Source organism: Capricornis sumatraensis, chromosome 11 (assembly GCF_032405125.1).
Source record: "Capricornis sumatraensis isolate serow.1 chromosome 11, serow.2, whole genome shotgun sequence".
NCBI lineage: Eukaryota > Metazoa > Chordata > Mammalia > Artiodactyla > Bovidae > Capricornis > Capricornis sumatraensis.
This window is the reverse complement of record NC_091079.1, coordinates 95,198,828-95,208,151: the sequence shown is the minus strand read 5'-3', so window position 1 is coordinate 95,208,151 and position 9,324 is coordinate 95,198,828. Positions and strand designations below refer to the sequence as shown.

At 40.9% G+C, this 9,324-nt stretch overlaps 1 pseudogene; it reads left to right on the top strand.

Moving 5' to 3' along the window:
- The first annotated feature begins 5,827 nt into the window (after positions 1 to 5,827).
- Positions 5,828 to 7,044, top strand: LOC138088353 (malate dehydrogenase, cytoplasmic pseudogene; annotated as a pseudogene).
- The last annotated feature ends 2,280 nt before the right edge of the window (positions 7,045 to 9,324 follow it).

The window sequence follows — 9,324 nt, the reverse complement described above, 5'->3', positions numbered from 1 at the left end:
CTCAGAGACAGAAGGAAACAAAGAGAGATATCAACATATGAAAGTGTCTACCATCTGTGAATATGATCTCTGATTTGGCACCTCAAATACACAGGAAGTTCCCCTCACTGATTAATTGCTATTCGGGTATCTCTGTGTTATCCATTGCCACGATTGTGCTTCATAATAAACCACCCCAAATTCAGGGCCTTCAAGTAACAAGCATTTATTTTGTTCACTACAAGTTGTCGGTTTTGAATGAGTTTAGCTGGGCGGTTCTTCTGATCTCAGGTGGATTTCCCCACAGATAGGGGGCCTGGCTGGTAGCTGGCTGGTCTAGGATGGCCCAAGCTGGGAGGTCTGGACTACCTGGCTCTCTTCCACACATTGCTCATGTCCTTCCTGCAGACTAGCCTAGGCATGTTTGCAAAGCACGGCCAAGGGGAATGGGGAGCAGGCCCGATCATGCAAGAGGGAAATAAAAGAGCATTTGTGCTTTCCAAGTTTCTGCTTGTATCAGGAAGGCTAACATCCTATTGCCCAAAGCAAGTCACATGCCCAAGTCTAGAGTCAAAGTGGGAGGAAACGTTCAAGTTATAGGACAGACACAATGGACTTATGGAGGCCGTTAGGTGGGGTCATTAACACAACTAATTGATGGACACCTGGATTCCTGAAGCTACCACGTCGCTAAACTTCAAAAATCCATTCAAGAGAAACGGTTGAACATTTCCACATAATGAATTCTGGATACTTCAGAAAGTAGAGTTCTCTAAGAAATATACTGTAGTGTCTAAAAGTTTTGAAGTTTTGTTTGGAATTTGGCACAGTTTCCCAAATCTGCAGATTTTTTAAAAGATATATGTATTCTCTGTCTGAGGTACACTCCTCATATATAAGGGTAAAGAAAGCTATGCAAAAACAGCAATGGTAAACTGAAAGTAATTTTGTCAAATCCAGCAAAGTAAAACTGATAAGACAGGTAATACAGAGCATCCAACAGAGAAAGAATGTAATAGAGAAAAAATTTAACTTACAAACTATGCATGTACAAGTATATACATGCATACCCACAAATACATGAATAAGTATAGGCAAATATTTGGGATGCATACTAAAACGAACCACCCAAGAGCAAAACAAACATAAAAATCTGGAAAATTGAATCTTGCCGTATTTGAAGAAAGTAATTGCATTGGCTGCGTTTTTTTCAGATAGCAAAAAGCCACATGTTGGTAACATCTGTTGATACAAGGGGACATATGCAAAAACAGTCTGTCAATAGTCCCACGGTCAGGTTTTCTGAGAAACTGGAATGGCACTTGGGATACACAGGTGCTCAATGTCTCTGCAACTGCAGTAATGCAACGGGGGTCCTGTTCATCTACGACCGCTCGGGCCCAAGTACCTGCGGCTCTTCACTCCAGCTGTCTTCCACACTCATGGCTAAGCTTATCTTTGCTCCTACAGTGACTGTTTCATTCCTTCTGGAAGCTAGAAACTTTTATTTCACAGCCACTTTCATCTAACTGTTTTTACTGCTACTTCAAGGGCTCTGATTACTGCTTCTTTCTGTGAAGTTTCTTTGTTTCCATGCCATTCTATCATTCACCTCTCTCTCTGTGTGTCTGGTACAATCATCTTCCAGGAGACTGTGGCAAAGCCTTAATCCAGACCATGTCTTAAACTACAGTCTAATTTAAATGTGAATGTCTTTGGGTTAAGAACCCATCACTGCTCTGCTCAGTTGTTGTCCAGTGTTTGTATTATTGGGCAAAAAAAGTAAATAAATAAAGAATCCCCCAGTTTGGGGTATAAGTATTACAAGCACACTGAGGCTTCTCAGAGAGGGGTAGCCTGGTTGTCAAGCTGCTCTTAATTGACAGTTTAATATAAAAGCCACTACAAATAAGGAAAGGCTGATACAAGAATGCAAGGACAATTCACTATGAGAAAACCCATTTATACAATCCCAATGTGTGTTTTCTCAACTCAGGAGACACTGATAGGCATCTTGCAATGCATCTCAGTTCTGACATTATCTACCTGGAGATAGATCATCAGATCCCATAGGTTAAAGGCTTGGTCCTTCCAAACTGTCTCACTGACCACTTCAGACGCCAGTCCCAAGTTTAGTTTGTAACCAGCACTGTGGGCTATAGATAGGAAGTTCCCATGACCTCCTTCGTGAGTTTAAGGAATTGGTTAGAGTGGCTCACAGAATTCAGAGGAATGCTTTCTTATTAGATTGCTGGTTTGCTATAAAAGGATGTAACTCAGGAACAGTAAGAAAGGATGTGTAGGGCAAGAGTTGGGGCAAAGTGCAGTTTCCATGCTCTCTCCAAGCACACCACTCTCCCCTCAAGTCATATCATTAACATAAACTCAGGAGTAGAAGGGGAGTTCTTATGAATATCAAGGAACTTTTCTCGTCTTATTACATAGGAAATTCCAAGGGTATTAGGAGCCGTGTGCCAGAAACAACTGAAGACCAAATACATATTTCTTACTATAAATCACAATAATATAATAATACATCCTACCCATGGGCAAAGGGGAAAAATTGAAAGATATATTGAAAAAAGAGCTGATTCATTTGAAAAGACCCTGATGCTGGGAAGGATTGCAGGCGGGAGGAGAAGGGGACGACAGAGGATGAGATGGTTGGATGGCATCACTGACTCAATGGACATGAGTTTGCGTAAACTCCAGGAGTTGGTGATGGACAGGGAGGCCTGCCATGCTGCAGTCCATGGAGTTGCAAAGAGTTGGACATGACTGAGCGACTGAACTGAACTGAGACTGATATTGAAGAAAGCAACTGATGTACTCGTATAGAGTTGACATTATTTCACATAGCTTTCTAGTAAGGTTCTTAATCTGATGGGTCTAAATAAAGAAAACTGTAACATTTTGCTGGGGAAACACAGATGTAAACATTCTTTAATGAAAACACAGAAGTGATAGTGAGATTAAAGTGGAGTTACAGGTACCCAGGAAGACCTGAGTGGAGCCGTGGTCCCTGAGTACTGTATATACAGTGGGGCTTAGGGTGGAGGAGGAAATGGCAACCCACTCCAGTATCCTTGCCTGGGAAATCCCATAGACAGAGGAGCCTGGTGGGCTACAGTCCACAGGGTCGCAAGAGTTGGGACACGACTGAGCTACTAAACAGTAACAAGGATGGAAGAAGATAATGTAATGAATAGACACATCACTGTGCCCCCTTAAAAAAAAAAAAAAAAAACTTGTATGAAGAGAGAGTAAAGAGAGAAGGAATCACTGTGCTGGTGGAGAGAGGTGAGACATTCTTGGCTGCATGTTGACCAAAGGTGTTTTGAAAGCAAGGAGTTTCTAAAGACTTTAAGCTGTTGCCACTGCTGCATGCAAATCCCCTCTGTCTCCCTCTAACTGTAAATGAAAAATGTTACACACGAAGAACCACTTTTGTGGGTGAGATTTTTTTTTAAGGGTTGGGATGTTGAGAAGGAATCCGAGAAAAAGAGTCTTGAGATGCATGCCTAGCGTGGGGCAGAGAGGACACCAGCTGTGTGGGATGAGAGATGTGTGAAAGTAAAAGTTAATTTGAAGCTGACTGACACAGCCTGAAGACACCATTGGACACTGTCTCTGGAGAATTCAGACGCTGTAGGAGGGAGGGAAGGAAATTGGACTTCTCACAGGATGCTGTCTGAGTCGTTAGAGTTGGTTTTCTCTAAATATCCAAAGGTGAACCAGCCTCAACTGATAACTGAGTTAACTAGTACATGTAGTAATTCAGTTCATGACTTTACAAAAAGAAAAAGTGGCATTATGAATGCATGGGGAAGGATACATATATAAGAGAGAAAAAAAAAAGAAGCCACCGATCCATACTGATTCAGCTAGGGAAGGATGGAGTCTTATCTGTGTGCTAAGTCACTTTGGTCGTGTCTGACTCTTTGTGACCCCATAGACTGTAGCCTGCCAGGCCCCTCATCCATGAACTTCTCCAGGCCAGAATGCTGGAGTGGGTTGCCATGCCCTCCTCCAGGGGATCTTCCCAACCCAGGGATCGAACCCGTGGTTCTCAGGTCTTGTGCACTGGCAGGTGGGTTCTTTACCACTGGCACCACCTGGGAAGCCCATCTGAGTTTAACCAGGTATTTGGTCAAGGGCTCATCCATTAAAAATTATACACCTACTCCGTGGCAGCTCTGTCTCAGGCATTGGGAATAAGGCCATGAACAAAGTGGACAAAACACCTGCTCCCAAAACCTTTCCATCCTGGAGGGTAGAAAGAGACATTTTGAAAGTGAGTGGTAAAGCTCTTGGTGGTTTCGTCGCTAAGTTGTGTCCAACTCTTTGTGACCTCGTGGACTGTAGCCCGCCAGGCCCCTCTGTCCATGGGATTCTCCAGGCAAAAATACTGGAGTGGGTTGCCATTTCCTTCTCCAGTAAAGCTGTTAACAATAGACTGTTTTTGGTATACTGAAAACTATACTTTGAAAGTAGGGGATATGAATGAAGAGAATTTACATGGTGAGCAAAATGACATGGAAAAACTACCTCAAGGTAACAATGGAGATGGGCCTTGAAAATTATAGAGTAATTAATTCACAATTTAAAGCAAGGGTCAGCAAACTCATCCTGTAAAGGGACAGATAATAAATATTTTAAGCTGTCATTCAGGCTATACTGCAACTACTCAGTTCTGCTACTATAGTTCAAAAGAACCCACAGACACTACAAAAATGAGTGTCCTTGGCTCTCCTAGGAATAAAACTTTATTTATAAAACAAATGGCAGACTGCAAGCCATCGTTTACCTTATTCCTCCTCTACAGTCAGGTTGGTCGTACTCAAACTTGGCTTCATCTGTTCCTTCATACATGACCTTGTATAAATTACCCCAATCCTCTAACCTTCATATTTCAAAAGAGGAAAAGAAAATAATGCACCTAAATTGTCATAGTTTCTGGTTTATAATAAACTCTCAAAAGATCTTAGCTGTTATTACTATGTGGCTATTTTTATTGTGATAATAAAATAGCTACTGATAATAAACTCTGTCTTTGATGAGTATGTGTGTGTGCATATGTGTATATACATGCTTGTATGTGTGTACATGTATACATGGAAATGTATGCCTGTGTGAAACTGATCTAACATCCACTTTCTAGATTATGAAAAGATTAAAGAGTGTGCAAATGACATTTCACCAAAAGTGAATATATTGGAGTTTTCATGGCAGAGGGGCTTTGAGTACCAAAATCACTTCACCTTTTGAGATCTGGAGGACCAAAAACCAACATAGATAGAGCTTCTGGGGCCCCAGAGCATTATTTCAGACAGAGTAACTCAGGCTTTGGAATCCAGTTGCTGCAAGAGCTGCAGTAGAGGAAAACTCAATGGATACTAAGGCAACATTAATCCCCAGTTGACACGACAACTTTGTAGAGCAAAGAACTTTGAGAGAAGGAAGCAGCATGAAGGAGGAGACTCAGAACCCAGCACAGGGTCACCATGAGACTGCTGTTGAATACTCAGTGACACATGTATGTGGTGAAACGTTTCAAAACTAGACAAAAATGGATCAGGAGGCTGTAACGTGGATGATTCTCAAAGCTCACACAGAACTTGGAGATGTTTGAGTTCTGGCCAGCTAGATTCCAGGAGTCATTTGAATATGCAGAGTATAGTCTATTCTAAATCAGTCCACCAAAAAAAAGCTTAAAAGCAAGGCTTAACCCAGAATCTAGTCAAGGCAGGTGTTGAAACTGTCCAGAGAGCCCCCAATCCTACCAACAGTGTTTCTAAGGGTTTCTGTCACAAAACTCTTGAAAGCAGAAGGCCCTTGACTACAAATTTTGAAACAAATCCGAGTGCTTATAACTGGAGCAGCTGGTCAAATTGCATAGTCACTTAGAAATGGATTATTGTTAGAAACGGATCTGCCTTTGGTAAAGACCAGCCTATGATTTTTCTGCTGTTGGATATTACTCTCACGATGGGTGTCTTGGATGGTGTCCTAATGGAACTGCAAGACTGTGCCCAACCCTCCTGAAAGAGGTCACTACCACAGATTAAAAAAAAAGAGAGAGATTGCCTCAAAGACCTGGTCATGGCCATGCTTGTGGGCTCCACATCAGAAAAGGGTGGCATGGAGAGGAAAGATGCGTTCAAAGCAAATAGGAAAACCTTCAAATGCCCAGGTGCAGCCTTGAGAAACATGCCAAGAAGTTAGTTATGGTTCTTGTGGTAGGAAGCCCAGCCAATACCAATGGCCTGATTGCTCCAAGCCCGTCCCCAGGGAGAACTTTGATTGCTTGACTCTTTTGGATCTTAACTGAGCTGAAATACTCTGTTAAACTCGGTGTAAAACTTGGTGTGACTTCTTTATTTTTGTGGCTGTGCCATAGGGCATTCGGGATCTTAGTCCTCTAGCCAGGGAGCAAACGCATTCCCCCAGCAGTGGAAATGCCAGGTCCTAACCTCAGACCACCAGGGAAGTCTCCAGTGTGACTAGCAATGGTGTGAAGAACGCCATCATCTGGGGAAACCATTCCTCACCTCAGTATCCAGATGTCAATCATGGCAAAGTGAAAGCATACAGAAAGGAAGATGATATTTACGAAGCTCTGAAAGATGACAGCCGGTTCAAGGGAGGATTCCTCAACGCTGTGTAGCAGCATGGCACTGGGGTCATCAAGGCCTGAAACCTATCCAGTGCAGTGTTGTCTGCAAAACCCATCTGTGACCACTTCAGACACCACTTCAGACATACCCGGTTTGGAACCCTGAAGGAGAATTTGTGTCCTTTACGTGTTATCTCTTAAGGCAACTTTTACAGTATTTTGGGTGATCTGCTCTACTCATTACCTGTTATAATCAAGAACAAGACCTGCAAGGTGGTTGAAAGTCTCCCTATTAATGATTCCCCAGAGGAGAGAAGATGGATCTTACTGTAAGGGAACGGGCAGAAAGAAAAGGAACTGCATTTGCATCGCTTTCCTCTGCACGACTAGATAATCATTTTGATGTCACTAAGTGCCCCAAAGCGGAAGACTCTAAAGGTTGTCTTTGACTCTAGTATCAAATAATGATAAGGCTATCTTAAATTGTGAAAACAACACATTTTAAAGATAGTGTGTTTCTTGCTATAAATTGGTGACAATTTATCACCATGTTGTTAGTGTTGTATCCTAAATAAAATACGTATTCAAAAAAAGGGAATCTAGTCAATTATTAAGAAACTTAGCTAACAGAGCAAACTTTCACAGTCTAGCGCTCTTTTAAACAAAAATACAAAAGGAAACAAAACCTAGAACTCAGCAGGCTCACACTTAAAATGCCCAGCATGCAATTAACATTTGCTAGACATGCAGAGAACTATGAACTTGCTTCTCATACCAGATTTATAATCTGACAATAGAAACAAACTGGGCAGTGATATAAATGATGGCATTAGCAAATAAGAATGATAAAAGAGCTATTTAAACATATTCAAGTATTTACAGGAAAATATGAATATAAAGAAGAGGAAAGAGAAGATTTTTTAAAAAACGCCAAATATAATTTTCTAGGATTGAAAGCTATAGCAACTGAAGTAGGAATTTTACTAAATGCTCTTAAAAATATATTAGATACTCTAAATGGAGAAAAAATCAGTGAAATTTGAGCTATATTAAAAAAACAATTGAACTATCCAAACTGAAGTGCAGACAGGGAAAAGAAAAACAAACCTCTAGAAACAAACTGAAACATTAACAATGAAAACAGAGTCTCAGTAGCCTATGGGGGGAAAATTAAGTAGTAATTATTTAAAATAGGTTATTCCCAGGTGGCACTAGTGGTAAAGAACCCACCTACCAATGCAGGAGGCCTAAGAGATGTGGGTTCAGTCCCTGGGTCAGGAAGATCCCCTGGAGAAGGGCATGGCAACCCACTCCAATAGGAGCCTGGTTCCTCCAATTCTGTTTCTCTTTCTCAAGAATGCTTTTGCTATTCAGGGTCTTTTGTGTTTCCATAACAAATTTAAGATTTTTCGCTCTAGTTCTGCAAAAAATGCCACTGGTAATTTGATAGGGATTGCACTGAATCTGTAGACTGCCTTAGGTAGTAAACTCACATTGACAATATTGATTCTTCCAATACACAAGCATGGTATATCTATCTTTCCATCTGTTTGTGTCTTCTTCAGTTTATTTCATCAGCATCTTAAGTTTTTGGAGTACAGGTGTTTTGTCTCCTTAGGTAGGTTTATTCCTAAATATTTTATTCTTTTTGATGTGATGGTAAATTGAATTGTTTCTTGAATTTCTCTTTCTGATCTTTTGTTGTTAGTGTATAGAAATGCAACACATTTCTATGCATTAATTTTGTAACTTGCAAATTCATTGATGAGTGTTACCAGATTGACCGATGAGCTCTGGCAGTTTTCTGATAGCATCTTCCAGGTTTTCTATGCAGAGTATCATGTCATCCGCAAACAGTGACAGTTTAACTTCTTTTCCATATTTGATCCCCTTTACTACTTTTTCTTCTCTATTGCCATAGCTAGGACTTCCAAAACTATGCTGAATAACAGTGGTGAGAGTGGACATCCTTGAAATGAAATTAGATTATTCTTTAACAAAATACACAAAAATAAGCTCGAAATGGATTAAAGGTCTAACTGTGAGACCGAAAACTATAAAACCCCTAAAGGAAAACATGCACAGAACTCTCTGACATAAATCACAGCAGTACCTTTTTCAGTTCGTCTCCCCAAACAACAGAAATAAAAACAAAAATAAACTTATGGGACCTACTTAAACTCATGCACAGCAAAGGAAACAATAAACAAAATGAAAAGACAACACACAGACTGAGAGAAAATATTTGCAAATGATGTGACCGACAAGGGATTAGGCGCCAAAATTTACAAATAGCTCATGATGCTTAAAATGGGCAGAAGACCTAAACAGAGATTTCTCCAAAGCAGCTAATAAACACATGAAAAGATGCACAACATCACTCATGATTGAAGAAATGCAAATCAGAACTACAAGGAGGTTATCACCTCACATCAGTCAGAACGGCCATCATCAAAAAATCGACAAACAATAAAGGCTGGAGAGGACGTGGAGAAAAGGGAATCCTCTTACACTGTCAGTGGGAATGCAGCCTGATACAACCATTATGGAGAACAGTATGGAGATTAAAAAGCTAGTAATAAAACTACCATATGACCCAGCAATCCCAGTAGTGGGTATGTAGCCCGAGGAAACCAGAGTTGAAACAGACACATGTACCCCAAGGTTCGCTGCAGCACTATTTACAACAGCTAGGACAGGGAAGAAACCCAGATGTCCATCGACAGATG